This window comes from Aegilops tauschii, chromosome 1 (genome assembly GCF_002575655.3).
Source record: "Aegilops tauschii subsp. strangulata cultivar AL8/78 chromosome 1, Aet v6.0, whole genome shotgun sequence".
NCBI lineage: Eukaryota > Viridiplantae > Streptophyta > Magnoliopsida > Poales > Poaceae > Aegilops > Aegilops tauschii.
The window spans coordinates 44,230,204-44,255,878 of NC_053035.3; the positions used below are offsets into that span (position 1 = coordinate 44,230,204).

The 25,675-nt window shown below is 43.8% G+C and overlaps 1 long non-coding RNA gene and 1 pseudogene across 1 annotated transcript; both read right to left on the reverse strand.

Annotated features, from left to right (window-relative positions):
- Positions 1 to 4,268: 4,268 nt before the first annotated feature.
- LOC120968389 (uncharacterized) lies at positions 4,269 to 6,445 on the reverse strand. The gene is made up of 2 exons (XR_005762837.3): positions 5,828 to 6,445; positions 4,269 to 5,736 (listed from the first exon to the last, which is right to left on the reverse strand). It is a non-coding gene; the product is annotated as an uncharacterized lncRNA (long non-coding RNA).
- Positions 6,446 to 22,943: 16,498 nt separating this feature from the next.
- LOC141027372 (uncharacterized) lies at positions 22,944 to 24,892 on the reverse strand (annotated as a pseudogene).
- Between the last annotated feature and the right edge of the window lie 783 nt (positions 24,893 to 25,675).

Sequence of the window (25,675 nt, forward strand, 5' to 3'; positions counted from 1 at the left end):
GGCTAAGTTTCTTAGGGACAGTTATTTCGAGTTATCCTAAGAAAATAAGCACCTTTGAATATAAGCTCTAGGTAATAAGCCAACCAGTTCTTTTCATTGCCTGCCTTTTCAGCTTATCTGTGGTATGATCAGTGAAAAGTCTAGATTGCATTATATTTTGTCATTTTGATGTCCATATGAAAATTAATTTGACTTGCAAACATCACAAATTTAACCCAGTGTAGTAATTAATATGGTAGGAAAACAAACCATAAATATTTTGTTCAAAATGCAAATACAAAGATACCATCTACTTGGCACAATCTACTTTGGTCAATGTCTTCCATAGAGAACCCATTGGCTAATTTAAATGAAGAACGCATGACCTAAATTTAAATGAACAACAATTATTTATCGAAATTCGATTGTCCAAGTTGTTGGTTATTATCATATAGCAGCACCACCTGAAAGCATCATATAGTAGCAGCAGCAGCTCATAGCAACTCATCATACAACAGCAGCAGCAGCGTGCAATTCATCATATACCAGCAGCAGCTCATAGCAATTCATCATATAGCGGTAGCAACTCATAGCAATTCATCATATAGCAGCAGCATCTCATAGCAATTCATCATATAGCAGTAGCAAGAGCAGCTCATAGCAATGATCATATAGCAGCAGCAGAAGCAGCTCATAGCAATTCGTCGTATAGCAGATCAGAATGAAAATTTGGCAAAAAAATCAGAGGAGGTCCTCACCTTGTTGGATGAGCTCATCCTTCAATAGCACTTCAAGGACACGGCCTGGGAGGAGGGGAGGTGGAAGGAGGTGCCTTCTGCCATAGTGTGGCATCGGCCGTAGTTGTGCGGCGCCCGCCGGAGTAGTGCGTTGGACGGACCACAGCAGAGCAGCTGCTGGAGACCATGAGAATGAGGGGCGGCGCCAGAGGGAGGAGCAGCCGGGGAGATTTGTCCCTACCCGCTAGCCATGTAGCCTAGCTGGAAAGAGCATCGTCGAGGACCAGGCCAAATGGGACCAGTGGCGATGGCTTGCTGGAGGAACCCTAGCGCTGCAGGCAGGGGATCGAGGTAGAGGGAAAGGGTAGAGGAGATGCAAGCAGGCAGGGCAATGAACACTTGCGTGTTTGTTTATACTTGAGGGTCAGGTGTGACGCGGGAGTGAGCAGTGGCATTTTGAGTGTAATATAGACAGACAACAGAGTCATTTCACTATTCCACTTCCCTTCAATTTTTAGTGAGCTTCTACCCGAAACACCCCCCACCCCCCCCCCCCTCTAAAGCGAAATAAGTTAAGCCCAAGCACATAACTCAAAATGACTTCTTTACATCTTTTATGGCTTATTTTGACAATAAGCTTTGAAAAGGCGGAATAGAACTGGCGTTAATTTGCAATTCAATTGTGCGTGCAATGATGAATTGCTCCTGCCTGCTATAGTGTACATTTAGGCATCATCATACATGGCATAACCTAATACATGTGCATTTCATTATAGAATCTGAAATATGCAATGTTTATGTTGGTTCATACGTTGCACATGATGTTTAAATGCCCCTTAAATCTGGTCAGTCAAGTGATGGTCTTTAAGCCTCCTTCTATGCTTCTTTTCTTGATATGTAAGATTTGCTCACACATTTGTTCAATTGCTTGTTTGTATCAGCCAGCCGTACTATGACTGTTTGCTTTGATTACTTGCTATTCTTGACCTAACAGAGCTTGTCAACGATTTAAACACTAAGGGCTGCTGCAGTTGGGGGCTTGTATAACTCATAGGTGACATAAAGGTTTGGTTGTACACTAAAGTAGGCTCTCCAAGAGTACCTGGAGATCCAGTTCAAAGGTATGCCTAGTTTTTACATAGTGAACACATAGTAAATGCTCATTTCATTGTGTGCAAGAGATGTGGCATGTTTCATTATGTGGTGTTGTTTTGTCATAATATCATCCTTTTTTGTTGTCCACAGACTGGAAAGTATGCATATTTATCTTCCAAGGAGACCAGTAACTAGTTTGTGTCACCTTGCAGAGGGGGTGCAATGAAGATAAGATTGAGGATTTCCATGTACAAGATGTTAGGAAGGAGCCTTGCAAGAGAAGAAGGAGCAGCGCTGAGCCTGTTCAACCAGTTAAGGTAAGTCACACTATATTACAATTACCAGGACATCCTATTTGTCTGACATTGTGCTTGCGTAGGGTTCTTCACATGTAACCCAGTCATTGGGCCATTGATTAAAACCCCCTCCACCCACTACTATATGATGTTCCAAATTTTTTTTTTGTAAATCAGATGTATGTAAACACGTTTTATTGTGTCTGTTCACTCATTATGGATGTACTCTACTTTTAAATATCTAAAACATCTTATAGTAGTGAATAGTGTGAAACTGCTTCCTGCCATGGTAGAGTTGTCGATGTCATAAATGTCATAACCAAACGCACATTCACATCATTAGCCTCCCTATCATTACTAGGATATTGATTACATACTAGTCAAGATACTTAATAGGGGGGGAAACAATATTACATAACTTGTTCCTTTATATAGTTAATGTGGCTAGGCCATGAATGTTATTGAGGCATGCATGTATGCATGCTGCCAACTCAACAGTTCAATTGCTTGTTTGTTTCAGGCATAGTTAACTTGCTCTTTTCAATTGCTTTATTTGTCCTCAGTTAATGAGATGCCTGAAAGTGCTAGTATTCGACTAGAGGGGGGTGAATAGGCGATTTTTATGAAAGTCTTCAAAACAGGGGTGTTTTGAAGACAAACAATAGAAATGAACCTATTGATATGCAGCGGACGACAGACTACACTAGAAAAGCCATAGTCAAGTAAGCAATGTAGTGAAAGCACGAAGACTATCAGCAGCTAGGTAGTATGGGTCAGGATGGAAGATAGTATGAAGCCAAACAGACAGCAGTCTTCACACAGTGAAGTCAATCAGTTCAGGCAAGTGGGCAAAGACTTCACGAAGACAAACTGTAAGTAAGGTGAGAGAGAAAGGATAGAACCAGTTGCTCGGAGAGGACAAGGGATTTGTTGGACCAGTTCCAGTTGCTGTGGCAACTGTACATCTGGTTAGGGAGGCTGAGATTCTACTCAGAAGGCCGTGTCTTCACCTTATTCGCCTTGATCTAAGAACACTTAGTCCTCGCCCAATCACTTTGGTAAGTCTTCAAGGGAGACTTCCAAACCTTCACAGACTTCGTTCATCGGCAATCCACAATGACTCTTGGATGCTTAGAACGCAATGCCTAATCGGCTGGAGGATTCATAGTCCTCAAGTGTAATAAGACTTCAGATCACACAGACAGAAAGATTCCAGTGATGCCTAACACTCTTTGGCTCTGGGTGTTTTGGGCTTTGTCCTTGCAAGGATTTCTCTATCAAAGGCTTCGGAGGTGGGTTGCTCTCAAACGACAAAAGCCGTGCACTAACTCTGAGCAGCCATCAATTTATGGTGTAGGGGTGGGCTATTTATAGCCAGGAGGCAACCCGACCTGATTTGTCCAAAATGACCCTGGGTCACTGATACGTCTCCATCGTATCTACTTTTTCGAACACTTTTGCCCTTGTTTTGGACTCTAACTTGCATGATTTGAATGGAACTAACCCGGACTGACGCTGTTTTCAGCGGAACTGCCATGGTGTTATTTTTGTGCAGAAATAAAATTTGTCGGAATGACCTGAAACTCCATGAAGAATATTTTTGGAATTAATAAAAAATACTGGAGAAAGAATCAAGGCCGGGGGGCCCACACCCTGTCCACGAGGGTGGGGGCGCGCCCTACCCCCCTAGGCGCCCCCTACCTCATGGGCCCCCTGGTGCTCCACCGACCTCAACTCCAACCACTACTGGAATCAGCTTCTTTGCCGTCCGCCATGGCGGACGGCAAAGGCACAGATCCCAGACGGCAAAGGCCTTTGCCGTCAGCCAGCAGACGGCAAAACGTCCGGCTGAACAAGCGACGACAAAGGGCACTTTGTCGTCTGCTGGCGGACGACAAAGGTCATGGCTCTTTGCCGTCTGCTGGCAGACGGCAAAGACAAGCTCTTTGCCGTCTGCCAGCAGATGGCAAAGAGGCCTCTTTGCCATCTGCTGGCAGACGACAAAGACTGCAGGCTCTTTGCCATCTGCTGGCAGATGGCAAAGAGACCAAGTAGGCATTAATTATGTTTCTTCTTATATCCATTCATTTTCACAGAAAATCAAACACACACACACATATATATATATGACCAATATAGGATATCCAACACATGTTACCAATAGTAGCAAGTTTCATCCATACATATACATAGTTTCATCAATATTACACAGTTTCATCCATAGGTAGCAAGTTTCACAAAGTAAAAACAAAAACTAAAGACAAGCACTCCATATCTGAAATTACAAGAAATGACCTAAAACTAAATATCTATTTTCCTAAAAACTATCTTATTACTAAGATCTTCTCTGGATTTTCTTCTTTTCTTCCAACCTGCATAACAAAAACACTAAGAAAGAGAGAATGGGTTAGGAGTAGAAATGTAGCATTTCACTTGGTGAAATGTAATGCTGTAGGAGCCAGCACTTGAGATCAAGACAATCTTAAATTAGTGCAAAGTTAAGACCTTTTAACTCAGCATTTAGATCAAGACAAAAATAGTGTAGGGCTTTTAGAGCAGAATTATATCAGAAACAGGTGGAACCTTTTAACTCAGCTTTTTTGATTGTTCAAGATGTATTAGTGAGTAAAATATACTGCATTTAAATTGTGAGCACACAGGTGGAATGTGAAACCATATGTGTGGTTCATTAGATAAACCCCTCGTTTCATATCAAGCATGTACAGACATAAAATTCGCCTAACCAAAAAAGATCCACTGTATTCTTTCCCGCGGAGGAGGCCGGATAAAATTCTCTGCCGAGCACAATAGTAGAAGTGAATAGTACTATTGATCAACAGTTGTTTGCTGGTGGTAATCACAATAGTAGGAAGGGGATTGGAAGGAAAAAAAATTATTCTGCCAACTAGTTGGAGTACTTGCTGCCTGCCTGGTCTACATTGTATCTCAGTTTGGTTGGCTAGCTGCTCTGTTTTTTGAGCGGAGCAGTTCTGCATTGTGAGGGCTCTAGCCCAAGTTGTAGCTTGCAAGCCAGGTTTCAGTTCTGAACTCCCTTAATTTGGATGCCAGAAACTCTCCGGAATCTCAGTGGTCAACTAAGTATATTGCTCAACAATGTGTACGTTATGCACACGCACACGCACACAACGCAACACAACTAGTCAACTTTACATGGCAACGGGTTACTTTTAACCCCTGTTGGTGAGTAGTCAGCACATACACAGTTACAACACACACGTGAAGATTAAAAAAACCCAAAAAACAAGACATACCCATCACCTTTGTTGCCTGAATATATAGGACTTCAGCAATTACCTTGCCAACGCTCCTTGCCTGAAGCAATTTTGGGCATCCAAGTAGCTAAATTAAGCTGGTTCATCTTTACTTGTGGGTACAGAGCCAGATATATAGAAGACCAACATATGCCAAATGCCCAAATCCACAACTAGAGAAGACATGTATCTCTCCAAGAGAAATCACTAATATTTGAGTGGCTCTTTCGGCAGAGAAATTTAATGTTTGTTCTTCAGACTACTTCGGTACAGGGAATAAACATTGAATTTGCAGTAACTAAAGAAGGTATGAAATTCGTAACTCACACAGGAAAATTGTGAATGTTCGACTAGCTCCTGTAATTAGAAGAACTATTAATGGACACGCAGACAACTGTAACAGTATTTTAGCTAACAGTAGGGCAATATGAGAGAGAGAGAGACTTACCCTGCGATGCAGGGTCTGTGCCGGCGAGAAGGCAGCACTAGCCGCCACCCCCGTCGAGCAGCACACTTGCTCCGGGATGAGGAGGAGGAGGGGGTCGCCGTCTTCCTTCAGCCGCCGCGGCCGCCTGCCATGGGCGCGGTGACGGAGGCGGAAAAGTAGGGGGCTCTGCGCTGCTCTCCGTTGTCGTTTCGCCTTTCATCTGACGACTTGCCCGTTGGCAACAGAGGGCAGAGCAGAGTGATTGGTTGGATGCGGCGAGGAGGAGGCCGGATCCGGAGTGGCCGGACCTCCCGCGGCTGGATCCGGCGCAAGGCAGCGTGGGGCGGCGGCGGCGACGCGGGGACGCAGGCGGGGCGCAGAGGAGCTCGGTGCTCGGCTCCCATGGCGGCGGAGGATCTCGAGGTCGGGGCGACCGGCGACGAGGCTTCCGCGGCGGGGCGGCGAGCTTGTGGGGAGGTGGCGGCGCGAGGCGGCGGGGCTCCTGGGGTCCGGTGAGGTGGCGGCGCGCACCGGCGGGCGGAGGCGAGGTGCCGCAGCAGCGCGGGGTCGAGGGAGGCCGCCGTAGCTGCTCGCGGGAGGGAGAGGGAGAGAGACGAGCGGGAGAGAGAGAGGGGCGGGGAAAGAGGGGATAGACATAGAGGAGGTGGGGGCAAAGGTTTTTTTTACCCGCAAAATAAAAGATAGCCCCACCTCTTTGCCGTCCGCTGGTAGATGGCAAAGCTTCTCTGCCGTCTGCCAGCGGACGGCAACGAAATGACAGATGGCAAAGACCTTCTTTGCCGTCTGCCGGTTCTTTGCCGTCTGCTGTTTGATAGCTGATGGCAAAGACCTTCTTTGTCGTCCGCTAGCAGACGGCAAAGAACTGGCAGACGGCAAAATCCCTGATTCCAGTAGTGAACTCCATATATTCACGTTCGGGGAGAAAAAAGTCAGAGAGAAGGATCCATCGCGTTTTACGATACGGAGTCGCCGCCAAGCCCTAATCTCTCTCGGGAGGGCTGATCTGGAGTCCGTTCGGGGCTCTAGAGAGGGGAATCCGTCGCCATCGGCATCATCAACCATCCTCAATCACCAATTTCATGATGCTCACAGCCATGCGTGAGTAATTCCATCATAGGCTTGCTGGACGGTGATGGGTTGGATGAGATTTACCATGTAATCGAGTTAGTTTTTTTATGGTTTGATCTCTAGTATCCACTATGTTCTAAGATTGATGTTGCTATGACATTGCTATGCTTAATGCTTGTCACTAGGGCCCGAGTGCAATGATTTCAGATCTAAACCTATTATGTTTTCATGAATATATGTGAGTTCTTGATCCTATCTTGCAAGTCAATAGTCACCTACTATGTGTTATGATCCGGTAACCCCGAAGTGACAATAATCGGGACCACTCCCGGTGATGACCGTAGTTTGAGGAGTTCATGTATTCACTAAGTGTTAATGCTTTGGTCCGGTACTCTATTAAAAGGAGGCCTTAATATCCCTTAGTTTCCAATAGGACCCCACTGCCACGGGAGGGCAGGACAAAAGATCACATGCAAGTTCTTTTCCATAAGCACGTATGACTATATTCAGAATACAGGCTACATTACATTGATGAACTGGAGCTAGTTCTGTGTCACCCTATGTTATAACTATTGCATGAGGAATCGCATCCGACATAATTATCCATCACTGATCCAATGCGTACGAGTTTTTCACATATTGATCTTTGCTTAGTTACTTTACCGTTACCACTGTTACAATTACTACAAAACTGCTACTGTTACTTTTGCTACCGTTACCGTTATTTACATACTACTTTGCTACTAAATACTTTGCTGCAGATATTAAGTTATCCAGGTGTGGTTGAATTGACAACTCAACTGCTAATACTTGAGAATATTCTTTGGCTCCCCTTGTGTCGAATCAATAAATTTGGGTTGAATACTCTACCCTCGAAAACTGTTGCGATCCCCTATACTTGTGGGTTATGAAGACTATTTTCTGGCGCCGTTGCCGGGGAGCATAGCTCTATTCTTTGAGTCACTTGGGATTTATATCTGCTGATCACTATGAGGAACTTGAAAGACGAAAGAACTAAGATCTTTCCCTCAACTACGAGGGGAGGTAAGGAACTGCCATCTAGCTCTGCACTTGATTCACCATCTGTTTTGAGTAAACTTGCGACACCTAAACCTGCTTCTGCTATTAATTCTGATATGTCGCATGTTATTGATGATGCCACTTATGTTATGCATGATACTTATGATGAAACTACTTCTATGCTTGATACTACTATGCCATTAGGTGAATTTCTTGATGAACAACTTGCTAGGGCTAGAGAGAATGAAATTATTGAAACTGATAATATTGATGAAGTGATGACGAAGATTCTCCCCCTAAATATGAATTGTCTGTTGTGCCTGAGGGTTATGTTATGGATGAAGAAACTGCTAGAGATTTTCTTGCTTGCAATGATAGATCTGATCTTAAGAAATTATTAGCTAAGCTGAAAGAAAAGTCTCTGAATGCTAGAATGAAATACGACCCTGCTTTTGCTACTTCACCTATCTGTGTTACTGATAAGGATTATGATTTCTCTGTTTATCCTGAGATAATTACTTTGGTTGAATCTGATCCTTTTTATGGCTATGAATCTGAAACTGTTGTGGCACATCTTACTAAATTGAATGATATAGCCACCATATTCACTAATGATGAGAAAACTCGTTACTACTATCCTTAAATTATTTCCTCTCATTAAAGGGTGATGCTAAAACATGGTTTAACTCTCTTGATCCTGGTTGTGTGCGTAGTCCCCAGGATATGATTTATTACTTCTCTACTAAATATTTCCCCGCTCATAAGAAATGAGCTGCTTTAAGGGAAATATATAATTTTGTGCAAATTGAAGAAGAGAGTCTCCCACAAGCTTGGGGGAGGCTTCTCCAATTACTTAATGCTTTGCCTGATCATCCTCTTAAGAAAAATGAAATACTTGATATCTTTTATAATGGACTAACCGATGCTTCCAGAGACCACCTGGATAGTTGTGCTGGTTGTGTTTTCAGGGAAAGAACTGTTGATCAAGCTGAATTGTTATTGAATAATATGTTGACTAATGAAAACAATTGGACACTTCCTGAACCAACTCCTAAGCCAACTCCGAAGAAAAGAGGTGTTCTATTTCTCAGTCCTGAAGATATGCAAGAGGCAAAGAAGTCGATGAAAGAAAAGGGTATTAAAGCTGAAGATGTTAAGAATTTACCGCCTATTGAAGAAATACATGGTCTTGATAACCCGACACAGGTAGTAAAGGTAAATTCTCTCTATAAATATGATAAAGCTGAAATCCCGTCTACTAAGTTTGTTAGCCAATGCTTGGATGAGTTTGATGACTTTATGGCTAAACAAGAAAACTTCAACGCTTATGTTGGTAGACAATTGAAAAGAAATTCTTATATGATTGAACACTTGAGTGATTATATGTCTAGAGTTAAAGGTGAACTTAAACTTATTAGTAAACATGCTTCTATGGTTACCACTCAAGTAGAACAAGTGCTTAAAGCTCAAAACGATTTGCTCAATGAATTAAATAACAAGAAAAATGATAATGCTATTAGAGTTATGACTAGAGGGGGTAAAATGACTCAGGAACCTTTGTATCCTGAAGGCCACCCTAAGAGAATTGAGCAAGATTCTCAGAGAACTAATGTTGATGCACCTAGTCCTTCTAAAAAGAAGAAAAAGAAAAATGATAGGACTTTGCATACTTCTAGTGAACCTGTTGTAGACACACCTGAGAATCCCAATGATATGACTATTTCTGATGCTGAAACACAATCTGGTGATGAACATGAACCTAGTGATAATGTTAATGATAATGTTCATGTTGATGCTCAACCTAGCAATAACAATGATGTAGAGATTGAACCTGCTGTTGATCTTGATAACCCACAATCAAAGAATCAACGTTATGATAAGAGAGACTTCATTGCTAGGAAGCACGGTAAAGAAAGAGAACCATGGGTTCAGAAACCCATGCCTTTCCCTCCTAAACCATCCAAGAAAAAGGATGATGAGGATTTTGAGCGCTTTGCTGAAATGATTAGACCTATCTTTTTGCGTATGCGTTTGACTGATATGCTTAAAATGAATCCTTATGCTAAGTACATGAAAGATATTGTTACAAATAAAAGAAAGATACCGGAAGCTGAAATTTCCACCATGCTTGCTAATTATACTTTTAAGGGTGGAATACCCAAGAAACTTGGAGATCCACGAGTACCAACTATGCCATGCTCCATTAAAAGAAACTATGTTAAAACTGCTTTATGTGATCTTGGAGCCAGTGCTAGTGTTATGCCTCTCTCTTTATATCGTAGACTTGAATTGAATAAGTTGACACCCACTGAAATATCTTTGCAAATGGCCGATAAATCAACCGCTATACCTGTCGGTATTTGTGAGGATGTGCCTGTTGTGGTTGCAAACATTACTATCTTGACGGACTTTGTTATTCTTGATATTCCCAAGGACGATAGTATGTCGATTATCCTTGGTAGACCCTTTTTGAATAATGCAGGGGCTGTTATTGATTGCAACAAAGGCAATGTCACTTTTCATGTTAATGGTAATGAGCATATGGTACACTTACCGAGGAAACAACCTCAAGTCCACAGTATAAATTCTATAGGAAAAATTTCAACGAATACTATTGGAGGTTTTCAATTTCCTCTTCCTACTGTCAAGAAGAAATATGATATTCTTATTATTGGGGATGTACATATCCCCGTTGAGGTAACCTAGTGCTATTCGAAAATTCTCCGGTTTCATGCGATTCGGAATGAGTTTGTTAACAAGACTTGATCAACCTTGTTAGTGGATTCCTTTTGATGAGCATGAGATGGATGAAGTTAGAAAGCACAACTCTCTATACTCTCCTTTTACTTTCTGTTATTTACATTAAATAAAACAAAAATAGTATTTTTCTGTCTGTTTTCTGATTTATCCGTGCAATAAAAAATACCCCAACAATAAAAGTTCTCCAAATGCCCTGAAAATGAAATATGATTTTTTCTAGAATATTTAAGAATTGTTGGCACTAAGAACACTTCAGGGGGAGCCAGCACCTGGCCACGAGGGTCCAGGGCGCGCCCACCCCCTGGGGCGCGCCCCTGCCTCGTGGGCCACTGGTGGCCCCCCTCCACTCATTCATGCATCCACACACTCCTTCTTCCTCCAAAAAAATCACCAACTAGCTCAAGCACGAGTTCTAGCTCATTTTGCTGCCATTTTCGATCTCCTTGCGCAAAGCTCCATTCACAAAACTGCTTTGGGGGATTGTTCTTCGGTATGTGACTCCTCCAATGGTCCAATTAGTTTTTGTTCTAGTGCTTTATTCATTGCAAATTTTTGCTGCTAAGGTGACCCTGTTCTTGAGCTTGCATGTCAAATTTATATGGTCCCAAGTAGTTCTAATGCATGATATAGTCTCTAGGCACTTGTGGGAGTAGTTGCTATCAATTTTGTTGAGTTTGGTTCACTTTTATTTTGAGTTACTAAAATGTTCAGAAATTTTTCAGAGGAAGAAATATGTTTAGGAAAATGTACCAAGGTGGTTCTTCAAGGAAGCAAGGACCCAGGCCCGCAATACGTGAGCAGGACGATGAACCACCGAGGGAAGCTCAAGTTCGGCCTTGTGAATGGCTGTCAGAGGAGTTTATGGTCCAAGCAGGCATCAAGGATGAATTTGACGCATATGTGTGTAATGCTGAACTCGAGGGCTTCATGCTAGATAAGTGCCCTCAGTATTACCACTTAACTGATTCCTTTGTGAGAAGGTTTAAATTTACATCTTCGCGCAATTCTCACAATGTCCTATTTGATCTTTATGATAAATCTTATACCATGGACTTAGATGATTTTAATACTGCTTGTAAACTCCCGCAATGGGGTAGTGTTAGTGAACCTCACAAATAAGAATTTAAAGATTTTCTTGCTAGTATCACTGTGGAGGAATCTAGAGAAATAGCACAAGCTACCATAGGGAGCATTTATTTTCCTGTTATACATTATTTTGCTCTCTTTATAGGTAGATGCATAAATGGCAAGGACGAGGCATGTCACATGTGTGTTCCAGATCTTAGTGTTCTCAAGAGTGCTGTGCTAGGAGATAAACAATATAACTTGGGGGCCATTGTTGCACGTAGGTTGCATAATAGTAGTTTAAATGGAGACTTGTTTGGTGGGATTTATGTAACTCGTGTAGCTAATTATCTTGGTGTACTCATACATGGAAGTGACATGGAGTTGCCTCCTGCTTATCTAGATTACAGTGCCATGGTTAGCCATTAGATTCTTGAGAGGAATGAATAGTTCCTCCGGTACCGACTAATCTTTGACAGATGACATACTGTCCATGTTGCTCTCCCTGCTCCCACTTTCTTTGACTTTCAGGAAAAAAGGAGATACTTTATAACCAGGGAGGAGGCAAACGAATATGAGAGGAGGACGGAGGCAGCTCGCCTCCAAGCTGCAGCTCATGAGGCAGTAGCTGCTGCATCTCAGTACGACCCCAGCTACAACTTTGATCCATGGGCATAGACTAACTTAGGCCAAAAGCCTAAGCTTGGGGGAGTACGTATTTCTCACCGACATTACATTCATGTTCACACACTCATGCTAGTTGTCGGTGCTCATACTTTTTCATTGTACTATCCATGCTAGTTTATTTTATTTTTCTCGCTTTCTTCTTATGTGTTTGCAAAACCTTAAGAAAAACAAATAAAAAAATTAGTTGGTTTACTTTCCATTCTTTTAGAAGTAGTAATTAAAAGAAACCCAAAAAGATTTCTCATTCTTCTTTTGCTGTTGGGAGCTTTCCCGTGTAAATAGTTTTATTTCTTTTCTTTTCTTTGGGGGTCGAGAGGAGAAGACCACGATGAAAATGTTGAGTGGCTCTCATATGCATTATTATTGATTTAACCAAGAGCCCATATTACCTTGTCTTCTCCCTTGAATTGAATGCTTGCAGATTCTAGCTTAGTCCAATGCACATGCACTATTATTATTATCCACACCGTTCGGTCGTGCAAGTGAAAGGCAATAATGACGATATATGATGAAATGATTGAGATGAGAGAAGCTGGTATGAACTCGACCTATCTTGTTTTTGTAAATATGATTAGTTCATCGTTCCTGATTCAGCCTACTATGAATAAACATGTTTGCAATGACAATTAGAGATTATAGTTCTTATGCCATGCTTAATTAGCTAGGAGTTTATAATGGTTTACCTTGCGTGCCAACATGCTATTAAAATGGTTGTGATGTGGTATGATAGGGTGGTATCCTCCTTTGAATGATTCGAGTGGCTTGACTTGGCACATGTTCACGCATGTAGTTGAATCAAAATCAACATAGCCTCCACGATATTTATGTTCATGGTGGATTATATCCTACTCATGCTTGCACTCAGTGTTGATTAATTTTAATGCATGTTCATGACTGTTGTCGCTCTCTAGTTGGTCGCTTACCAGTCTTTTTCTACCTTCACTTGTACTAAGCAAGAATACTGCTTGTGCATCCACTTCCATAAACCCCAAAGTTATTCCATATGAGTCCACTATACCTTCCTATATGCAGTATCTACCTGCCATTCCAAGTAAATTTGTATGTGCCAAACTCTAAACCTTCAAATGAAATTCTGTTTTGCATGCTCGAATAGCTCATGTATCAACTAAGGCTGTCTGTATCTTCCATCCTAGGCGGGTTATTCTCAAGAGGAGTGGACTCCGCTCCTCACTCACGAGAAAATGGCTGGTCACCGGGATGCCCAGTCCAATGCTCAAATCAAATCAAAATAATTGCAAACAAAACTCCCCCAGGATTGTTGTTAGTTGGAGGCACCCGTTGTTTCGGGCAAGCTATGGATTGATGATTGTTGGTGGTGGGGGAGTATAAACTTTACCATTCTGTTTGGGAACCGCCTATAATGTGTGTAGCATGGAAGATATCGAGATCTCTCAGTTGTTATGTTGACAATGAAAGTATGCCGCCCAAAATATTATTTATCTCTGCTTCAAAACTTGAGCTCTGGCACCTCTACAAATCCCTGCTTCCCTCTGCGAAGGGCCAATCTATTTACTTTTATGTTGAGTCATCATCCTCTTATTAAAAAGCACAAGTTGGAGAGCACCGCTATCATTTGCATGCATTACTATTAATTTATATTGAGTATGACTATGACTGGATCTCTTTTACCATGAATTACAATGTTTAGTCAGTCCTTGATCTTCAGGGGTGCTCTGCATTTATGTTTTGCGGTCTCAGAACGTGCTAGCGAGATACCATCTTGTTATATCATATTATGATTGTTTTGAGAAAGTGTTGTCATCTGAGTTCTATTATTATTGCTCGCTAGTTGATTATGCCATTGATATGAGTAAACATGAGACCTAAGTGTTATTGTGAATATGGTTAGTTCATAATCTTTGCTGAAAACTTGAATGCTGGCTTTACATATTTGCAACAACAAGAGCAAACAGAGTTTGTAAAAGATTTTCTTTATCACTTTCAGTTTGTCAACTGAATTGCTTGAGGACAAGCAAAGGTTTAAGCTTGGGGGAGTTGATACGTCTCCATCGTATCTACTTTTCCAAACACTTTTGCCCTTGTTTTGGACTCTAACTTGCATGATTTGAATGGAACTAACCCGGACTGGCATTGTTTTCAGCAGAACTGCAATGGTATTATTTTTGTGCAGAAATAAAAGTTCTCGGAATGACCTGAAACTCCACGGAGAATATTTTTGGAATTAATAAAAAATACTGGAGAAAGAATCAAGGCCAAGAGGCCCACACCCTGTCCATGAGGGTGGGGGCACGCCCTACCCCCTGGGGGTGCCCCCTGCCTCGTGGGCCCCCTGGTGCTCCACCGACCTCAACTCCAACTTCATATATTCATGTTCGGGGAGAAAAAAATTGGAGAGAAGGATTCATCGCGTTTTACGATATGGAGCCGCCGCCAAGCCCTAATCTCTCTCGGGAGGGCTGATCTGGAGTCCGTTCGGGGCTCCGGAGAGGGGAATCCGTCGCCGTCGTCATCATGAACCATCCTCCATCACCAATTTCAAGATGCTCACCGCCGTGCGTGAGTAATTCCATCGTAGGCTTGCTGGACGATGATGGGTAGGATGAGATTTACCATGTAATCGAGTTAGTTTTGTTAGGGTTTGATCCCTAGTATCCACTATGTTCTAAGATTGATGTTGCTATGACTTTGCTATCACTAGTGCAAAATCGGGATTTATCACCGGTTTGTAAGGGCCTTTAGTGCCGGTTCCGCAACCGGCACTAAAGAGTGGGGACTAAAGGTCCCCCCCCTTTAGTACCGGTTAGGCACGAACCGGCACTAAAGTGCACCCACGTGGCACAAGCCAGCGCCGGGGGCGGGGAGCCCTTTAGTACCGGTTGGTAACACCAACCGGTACTACAATATTTGAGGGGGTTTTGGTTTTATTTTTTATTTTTCCTTTAATTTTGTTTTTTCCATTTAATATTTTTTTGTTTGCTGGTATTTTACAATACTACATATTGTACACGTTATGCACGTATATATAAATAGAATTTCTCGTAGCTAGAACCGATCATATATACATATATATATATATATATATATATATATATATATATATATATCATCGAATGTCTCACAACCACCATTATAATTCACACATACACATGCATGTAGAATTTCCCCAGGTATATATACAATTTCTCCTACATGTTGTCTTGGTGCCTTCGGAGCACGATGAGAAGTGGTTCATGGGGGCGGTAGCGGGTAATAGTATTCTCCTTTGGGATCTATGACCTGGTCGAGCGAAAATCCCGCTATTTCCTCTTGAAGTGCTCGTATGCGCTCCGTTGGTAGGAGCTTCTCCTGCACGTCATGGAACTGTTAAGAAGGAGATCAATATTGATAATCATGTAAAAATCATGAATAGTGTTCTGTGAAACGTACCCATTGTTGTCTATCAGATCTGCTCCTTTCGGACGCCATCATGCGAATGTTCTCGCAAACGTAGAATGCACACACATCACGCCCCGGCGCCTGCTGCATGGACTTTACGAGAATTGAATTTAATTAGGTAATAATTAATCAAGCATGATAATTAATTAATGGTATTGAAACAAGAATTAAAGATATGGTAGCTAGCTAGCTAGCTGGTACTACTTAATTACTTACCTTGGGTCGATACCAAAACAGCTTTTTTACCCATTTTCCTGGAGTCACCTTGATGAACTTTGCCCAAGCCCTACCCGCCGGCAAAGAAAATTAATAAAGGGGTTATTAAATAGTTCATATCAGGAAATGACGAACCTAAATAGGCCGAGATATAGTTAATAATGATTGAAATTACCTGTTGACTATCCCCTTCAAGATGGTGTAGTCACTTTCTTTTTTAAGTAGTGAGTCCAGTACTTCAACTTTTCCTTCGTCAACTTTAATGTCTAACAAGATCCAGTGGAAACTGCGTGCGCACATGTTTGCATGTCTTAATTAAGTGGGCATGTGCACAACACTAAACAACTACCCTAAACCCTATACACTTAATTATTAACATCTAGCTAGCTAGTAAGCAAAAACAGAATTTGTAGTACAAGACAGTGTGACTCACAGGAAGTTGTAAGGAAGTAGTATATCTTCATTGGTATTGAGGCGCTTCAAGAATTCTAGCATGCTTTCCTCTAAACTTGCTCGATAACTTGGAAGTTTCCATGTGTATTCATTAATGGTATTTGGGTCAACGAACCCAATGCCATAGCGTCCAGATTTTTTCATTTCATACATCTTCATCCTGCATAATACCACAGAAAAGAATATAGTGAGGATAATTACAGGTAATGATTGATCAAAGTGATCACTACAGCTAGCTTGAGACTTAAATTACAGAAAGGAATCACTTACAGACAATAGCAACTGACGATCGATTTGTCGAGTGCATCTTGATTGAATAACTGAAATAGTTCTGAATACTCAACGGACACAGCTTTTTCATGGAAGTAATGCTCCTCCTTGACATTCACCATGAGGGACTCTCGATTGGAAATCTTGGTAATGTTCATCTACCACTGATGCAATTCATACATTCTCGTTGGGAGGTTCTTGACCTCGTCTGGCTCGACCAAAGGTTGGCCCCGGACATATTTCCGTTTTATTTCCTCCTCTCTAAGCGGAGACATGGGCTCGATTTTGAGGAGTTGTCCAACAGTGATATTGAGCATTTTAGCCTGCATTATATACTCCTCGGTTATTACCACACTGCCCAGCTAGGGAACGTTAACGGTTTGCCCACATATATATAGGGCGCGCGTACGCTCATGTGTTGTTGGCACAACAAGCGGGGGGATCGATTGTGCCGCCTGTTCTCCCAGCTGGGGAACGGTTTTCCCGCATTTTTTGACAGCTGCTTGTTGGCTCGAGCTCGAGCTCGCTTCTTTCTGTAGTCATGCTCGATGTGCCTTCCTGATTTGGCGCTCATAGTCTGAGTCAACAGGCTTGGGAGCTGGTTTTCTTGCCATATGAATAAAGTGGTCAATAACTTTCTCAGATACTTTCTCCCTTGGCGGCGGTGCCGGTGTCGGTGCAAAATGGGCGTCCACTTGGGCCTGCACTATGGCTTTGTTTTGCTCCTTGGTCATGTCGTAAGGCCTCTGAGGAAGAGGAGCGAGGCTTGGACCATATTTATATCGCTTGTCTCCGCCTGTACCTCCTGTACTACCTTGACTCGTACCGCTACGCACCATAGCTGCGGCGTGTCTCTTCTGCGATTGATGAGGCGGCGGAGACGGCTGACGTGGCTGAGTTGGAGCAGGAGTCTGCTCACGCATTGGTGGACTTGGAGGAGCGGGAGTCTACTCACACGGTGGCGGACTTCGAGGAGGAGTCGGCTCACGCGTTCGTGGACTTGGAGGAGCGGAAGTCTGCTGACACGGTGGCGGACTTCAAGGACGGGTCGGCTCACGCGTTCGTGGACTTGGAGGAGCGGAAGTCTGCTAACTCGGTGGCGGACTTCGAGGAGGAGTCGGCTGACGCGGTGTCGGTGGCCTTCGAAAGATGATGCAATCCTTTCTCCATAGGATGATATGATGTATGGCCTCTCCCAATGTAAGCTCGTCGTCACCTCCAGGAATATCAAGCTCTAGCCCTGAATAGTGGTCCACCACCTCATCAACCAAGACACGAGCATAGCCCGCTGGAATCGCGTTGCAATGGAAGGTTGCTTCGGGGGGATTTGTAAAAGCAACGGAGTGCGCCACCTTCATGGATATGTTCTTCATTTTGAAGTGTAGCTCACAGTTAGTGATCTCTATGATGTCATCCACAGGGTATCTATCCAGCAGTGCGTCGCCCGGGGCGGAACCAACGCTGCTTCTCGGCATGGATGGGACGGTGCTATCCAATGCTAGACGATCATCCGCTAGCTGCTCCCGCAGCTGAGACCCCCTTTCCTGGCTAAGTGAGTCGATCTGCTGTTGTTGCCGCTGGAATTTGAGTGCCAAGTCCGCGTGCCTTGCTTCTAGGACTTGAAGGCGTTCTAGGTCCTGCTTCCTCTGCTCCTCCTCCAGCTTCCTCTTCTTCTCCTCCTCCATCTTCTTTCTTGCACGGCACCTGTAGTCGTCGTTCCATTCCGAAAAGCCCTCATACCAGGGAATAACGCCCTTGCCTCGTGTTCTTCCCGGGTGTTCAGGATTTCCCAGGGCGCGCGTAAGCTCGTCGTTCTCTCTGTTGGGCGTGAACACCCCCTTTCGAGCATCTTCTATTGCGTCAAGTAACTTTTGTCCGGCTCCTTTTAGACTTGCCTTCTTCGAAACCAGGACTGTCTTCGGGTCCAACACCCCCCCCATCCGCATAGAACCAAGTTCTGCACCTGGGGGGCCAGCTCCTAGTAACCGGAGTGACCCCTGCATCCTCCATCTCTTGCTCAGACTTATCACACTTAGGCATTGCCACCGCGTAGCCACCTGGCCCCAGCCTATGGAACTGCGTCTTTTTTGCGGCATTGGCCTTGTTTTTTCTCGACCGTTCCTTAGATAATTCTGATTCCTTGAATTTCACGAAAGCGGGCCGGTGTTCTCTTTGCTTCTCCAGTGTTCCCTTGAATTCTGGAGTCTTCCTTTCTGCAGCGACGTAGTTGGCCCATACAGTTTTCTTGTGGGTGTTGAATGCAATTGCCATCTTCTTAAGAGCAGCGTCCTTGACTTTCTGCACATCTGCATCAGTGAAATAATCTGGTAGGGTGAAATGTTCCATAGAGATCCCAAAGCTTTTCTTTTGCTCTGTCGTCGACCCAAGTAACATCTGGACGTTTAGTTTTTGGCTCTTTCCATTCTTGAATGGAGATCGGGTGTTGGTCCTTCACAAGAACTCCGCACTGACGAATGAACTTGTTCGCAATGTTCTTAGGCGTGAGGGGTTCGCCACTAGCTTTTATGGAATCGATGTTGTACTTTACACCCTCCTTCAACTTTTTGCCCGGGCCTCGCTTTGTCCTGCTGTCTGTAGAAGCAGATTTGCTTGATCCGGAGGGCTGAAAGAAGAAAGATCGATTCGTTAATATATCTTCAAACGAAAAAAACATGTGATGATCACCAGATGCCTGCTTATATAAATATACCTCGTCGGTAGTCTTTGTTATTTCAAGATCAACATTATCTGTGTCATCATAATCATTGTCTGCGTCATCATAATCATAATCATAGTTCATGACTTCATTAGCTCGGTCGTCGAGATCGAATATCTTATCATCACCCTCCCCGGTATTGTTCAGATATTGGGAGCCGTCATCTGCTTCATTCAGATCATCTAGCCTGTTAGGGCTACGTATGATCTCGAACATGGCCTCTTCTCCCTCTCTGCCGGTATTGTCCGCCATAGCTTTTAACTAATCCAGAAGAAATATAAAACAATTTAGTATTCAAGTTACAATGCATGGATGCAATCAATAACGAAAAACTGAATCATATAGTACATAATATGCATCGTCTCGAATAATATATAATCTCGAATACATCGTCTCGAATAATATATAATCTCGAATACATCATCTCAAATAATATAGAATCTCGAGTACATCGTCTCTAATAATATATATAATCTCAAATACATCGTCTCGAATATTATATATCGAATACATCACTGGCTAGGTAGCTAATAAAGATCGAATACTACAGAAGAATCTAGGCCACTCGCGGTTCCTGGGGCGCGGGCGGTGGACACCCAAAGAGAAGGAACCATCACAGGATCATATCTTCGGTCATCTGCCCAAAGAACCTGCCAGGTATTGGAGAACCTGACGTCCATAGCAGCCATGTAGCAATGGACGTGCTCGTCCTGCTCCCTGACACAGCGACGCACCACCTCCGGCGGGGCCGGCTCCCTCTGCACCGAATGTGGCCCACGCAAACGCCACCAAAGAAGATCAGGGTCGACGACGGGACCCGAGGCCGGGTTCCTCACCAAGCGGCGCGCCCCTCCAGGTAGCACCTCCCAGTGCCAACCCGGCAGAGCCCAGTTCCGGACATGGGTCAGCCGGACATCGTCGCGAACGGGTCGACGGCGAGGATGCGGGCCGGGCATCGTCGAGAACAAATACTATATGCCCGCAAAAAGTAACATTTTTTAATGATTGGATTGTGATAACTAAAATTCTATATGCAAATTCTAAATTTTTCTATAACTGAAATTATAAGAAACTAAAAAAGCATCGATCATCGTCTAACAATTTGACATTAATCTAATTCATCTAGCTAAAACTAATTCTAAAATTTCTAACATTTCTATATAACTAACATTTCTAGTATTTCTATAACTAAAAAACAGAAAAATTGCTAACATTTCTATAAATATTTCTATAACTAAAAAACAGAAAAATTTATAACATTTCTATATAACTAACATTTCTAATATTTCTATAACTAAAAATCAGGAAAATTTCTAACATTTCTATAGATATTTCTATGACTAAAAAACAGAAAATTTTCTATAACTAAAAAACTAAAAAACAATGTGTGTGTGTGTGGACACATGGCGGCCGGGGCAGGAGCTCACCGGTGAGGCGAGACGACGGGGGGCGGTGACGGGGACGGCGACGGGCGGTGACGACGGGGAATGGGACGGGGCGGTGACGACGGCGATGGTGACGGGCCTGGAGAGGACGACGGGGCGCGGCGCGGCGACGGGGACGGCCGGGCCGGTGACGAGGGGCGGCGGCGACGGCGACGGGGACGACGGGGTGGGGCGCGGCGACGGGGACGGGGACGGGCCGGGCGGGGACGACGGGGCGGGGCGCGACGACGGGGACGGGGACGGCCGGGCTGGCGACGAGGGGCGGCGGCGACGGCGACGGACGGCGACGGGGACGGCGACGTGGGCGGCAACGAGGGATGGCGGCGACGGGCAGAGGAGAAGAAGCCGAGGGAGAGATGAGAAACTGAATTTTTTTGAAGTGTTTTCTTATATAGACCACCCCTTTAGTACCGGTTGGAGCCACCAACCGGTACTAAAGGTCTGTTTTGGCCAGGCGAAGCGGCGGGAAGCGCACCCCCTTTAGTACCGGGTGGGGGTACCAACCGGTACAAAAGACCCACCCTTTAGTACCGGTTGGAGCCACGACCCGGTACTAAAGGGGTTGCGTTGGCGCAGGTGCGGTGCGGCAAGTTTAGTCCCACCTCGCTAGCCGAGAGGCGTCCGCACTGGTTTATAAGCTCCTCTCCAAAGCAGGCCTACTGGGCTACCTGTTCTGTGCTGCCCTGTGGGCCTACTGGGCCTTTGCGGGCCTACATCCTGGCCCAACAACACATTGGGTTTCTAGTCGTATGCTGGCCGTTGTGGCGCAGTATGCGGGCTTTTTTATTTTCTTATTTTTTTGCTTTATTTATTTTTGTTTATTTATTTTTGAGTTGTTTTTTTGCTGTATTTAGAGTTTCTTTGTGAATATTTTTGCTTTAGGTACAAAAAATTACAAACTTTTTGTTAGTGCCGGTAGTTTTCAAATTTGAATAGTTTAAATTTTGAATTATTTGAAATTTTTGTGAATCACTAGTTTGTGAATAACTTAACTTTGAAAATAGATTTTTCCGTGATTCTTTTTTTCTTATGTTTAATATTAGTTTGTTTTATCATTATATTCAATTTGGTAATGCTTAGGTTATTTAAAGAATGAAATGCCTTTGTAACAGATGAGTTTTCGTCCGAAACCCTGATACTTCGAAAGAGATTGTCCATTTTGTACACGAAGTGCATCCAGTTTTTGCGGTAACCCTCTCTACTTTTTGGCATATGCTATGTGGGTGAAATTATGATACCATGCCAACTTTCAACCTTTTCTGAGTTCATTTGAAGTGCTTTTCAATTTCAGGGTCATTTAGCTGAAAAAATCAGTAAATGCATGAAAGAATTTGTTTGCACATAAAAATTCTTCGCGTTTCAAATGCCAAAACACATAACTACCCTAACTATTATAGAGATTCCCTCCTGGGTGTGAAACACAGAAGAAAGTGATGATAGTGAAACCGATCACATCCCAGATCTTTGGGTGTGAAACTTTTTCTTCCCGTGTGTCCCTTTGCGCCATAGCCATGGAAAATCTTCATCATTTAACTGGATGCTCGGGTTAATATTCACTGTGAATGGAGCAATTTCATCAAACTTTTCATAATCTTCTGACATGTCTGTCTTGTCATCCACTCCCACGATGTTTCTCTTCCCAGAAAGAACTATGTGGCGCTTTGGCTCATCGTATGATGCATTCGCTTCCTTATCTTTTCTTTTTCTCGGCTTGGTAGACATGTCCTTCACATAGAAAACCTGTGCCACATCATTGGCTAGGACGAATGGTTCGTCTGCATACGCAAGATTGTTGAGATCCACTGTTGTCATTCCGTACTGCGGGTCTTCTGTTACCCCGCCTCGTGTCATATTGACCCATTTGCACCGAAACAAAGGGACCTTCAAACCACCTCCATAGTTAAGTTCCCATATGTCCTCTATGTAACCATAATATGTTTCCTTTCCCGTCTTGGTTGTTGCATCAAAGCGGACACCACTATTTTGGTTGGTGCTCTTCTTATCTTGGGCGATCGTGTAAAATGTATTACCATTTATCTCGTACCCTTTGTAAGTCATTATATTCGAAGATGGTAACTAGGACAGTGAGTACAGGTCATCTTCAATAGAGGCGTCATGCATGGTATGTGTCTGCAACCAGCCGGCGAAACTCCTGGTTTGTTCACGTGTAATCCAGTCATCAGACCGCTCCGGGTGTTTGGAGCGTAGAAAATTCTTGTGTTCGTCCATATACGGAGCCACCAAGGCAGAATTCTGTAGAACTGTGTAGTGTGCTTCAGTGAGAGAATGTCCGTCCATAAATATTATTTGATCCCCTCCTAGCATGCCTTTTCCATCCAGTCTGCCCTTATGCCGTGATTCAGGAACACCAATAGGCTTAAGGTTAGGAATAAATTCAATACAAAACTCAATGACCTCCTCATTTTCATGGCCCTTGGAGATGCTTCCTTCTGGCCTAGCACGGTTATGAACATATTTCTTTAAGACTCCCATGGACCTCTCAAAGGGGAACATATTGTGTAGAAATATAGGACCCAAAACGTTAATCTTTTCGCATAGGTGAACTAGGACGTGCGTCATGATGTTGAAGAAGGATGGTGGGAACACCAACTCGAAACTGACAAGACATTGCACCAAATCATTCTCTAACCTTGGTATGATTTCTGGATCGATTACCTTCTGAGAGATTGCATTGAGGAATGCACATAGCTTCACAATGGCTAATCGAACGTTATCCTGTAGAAGCCCCCTCAATGCAACCGGAAGAAGTTGCGTCATAATCACGTGGCAGTCATGAGACTTTAGGTTCTGGAACTTTTTCTCTGCCATGTTTATTATTCCCTTTATATTCGACGAGAAGCCAGAAAGTACCTTAATACTGAGCAGGCAATCAAAGAAGATTTCCTTCTCTTCTTTGGTAAGAGCGTAGCTGGCATGACCCTGATGTAAGCCGTCTTTTCCGTACATACGTTGCTGGTCCTCCCGTGCCTCAGGTGTATCTTTTGTCTTCCCATACACGCCCAAGAAGCCAAGCAGGGTCACACAAAGATTCTTCATCATGTGCATCACGTCGATTGCGGAGCGGACCTCTAGGTCTTTCCAATAGGGCAGGTCCCAAAATATAGATTTCTTCTTCCACATGGGTGCGCATCCGTCAGCATCATTCGGAACAGGTTGTCCGCCAGGACCCTTTCCAAAGACTACCTTCAAATCCTTGACCATATCATGTACATCAGCACCAGTACGATGGCGAGGCTTCGTCCGGTGATCCGCCTCACCTTTGAAATGCTTGACTTTCTTTCTTCCGGGATGCCTTCTCGGAAGAAATCAACGATGTCCCAGGTACCCATTCTTCCTACAATTCTCCAAATATATACTGTTGGTATCACCCAAACAGTGCGTGCATGCGCGGTATCCCTTGTTTGTCTGTCCTGAAAGGTTACTGAGAGCAGGCCAATCATTGATGGTCATGAACAGCAATGCCTTTAGGTCAAATTCTTCCCCCATGTGCTCATCCCACGCACGTACACCTGTTCCATTCCACAGCTGTAAGAGTTCTTCAACTAATGGCCTTAAGTACACATCAATGTCGTTTCCGGGTTGCTTAGGGCCTTGGATGAGCACTGGCATCATAATGAACTTCCGCTTCATGCACAACCAAGGAGGAAGGTTATACAAACATAGAGTCACAGGCCAGGTGCTATGGTTGCTGCTCTGCTCCCCAAAAGGATTAATGCCATCTGCGCTTAGACCAAACCATACGTTCCTTGCGTCATCTGCAAACTCCTTCCCGAACTTTCTCTTGATTTTTCTCCACTGCGACCCGTCAGCGGGTACTCTCAACTTTCCATCTTTCTTATGGTCTTCTCTGTGCCATTGCATCGCCTTGGCATGCTCTTTGTTTTGGAACAAACATTTCAACTATGGTATTATAGGAGCATACCACATCACCTTGGAAGGAATCTTCTTCCTGGGGCGCTCGCCCTCGACATCACCAGGGTCATCGCGGCTGATCTTATAGCGCAATGCACCGCATACCGGGCAAGCGTTCAAATCCTGGTACTCACCGCGGTAGAGGATGCAGTCATTAGGGCATGCATGTATCTTCTGCACCTCTAACCCTAGAGGGTAGACAACCTTCTTTGCTTCATACATACTCTCGGGCAATTCATTGTCCTTTGGAAGCATATTCTTTATCATTACCAGCAACTTTCCAAATCCCTTGTCAGATACACCATTCTCTGCCTTCCATTGCAACAATTCCTGTGTGGTGCCCAACTTTTTCTTGTCAGCTTCGCAATTCGGGTGCAACAATTTCTTGTGATCCTCTAACATGCGCTGCAACTTCTTCTCCAAATCACTTGCGCAGTTTCTCTTTGCATCAGCAATGGCCCGACCTAGATCATCAGCAGGCTCATCTGATGCCTCTTCTTCATCTTCTTCCCACATTGCCGGCTCAGCTTCTTCCCCCATTGTTGTATCATCATATTCAGGGAACCCATGGCCAGGATAGCTGTCGTCGTCCTCTTCTTCTTCATTGTCTTCCATCATAACCCCTCTTTCTCCGTGCTTGGTCCAAACATTATAGTGGGGCATGAAACCGGACTTAAACAGGTGGACGTGAATGGTTCTTGACATAGAGTAATTGTGATCATTCTTACAGACAGCACATGGACAAGGCATAAAACCATCCGCCCGCTTGTTTGCCTCAGCCGCAAGCAGAAAAGTATG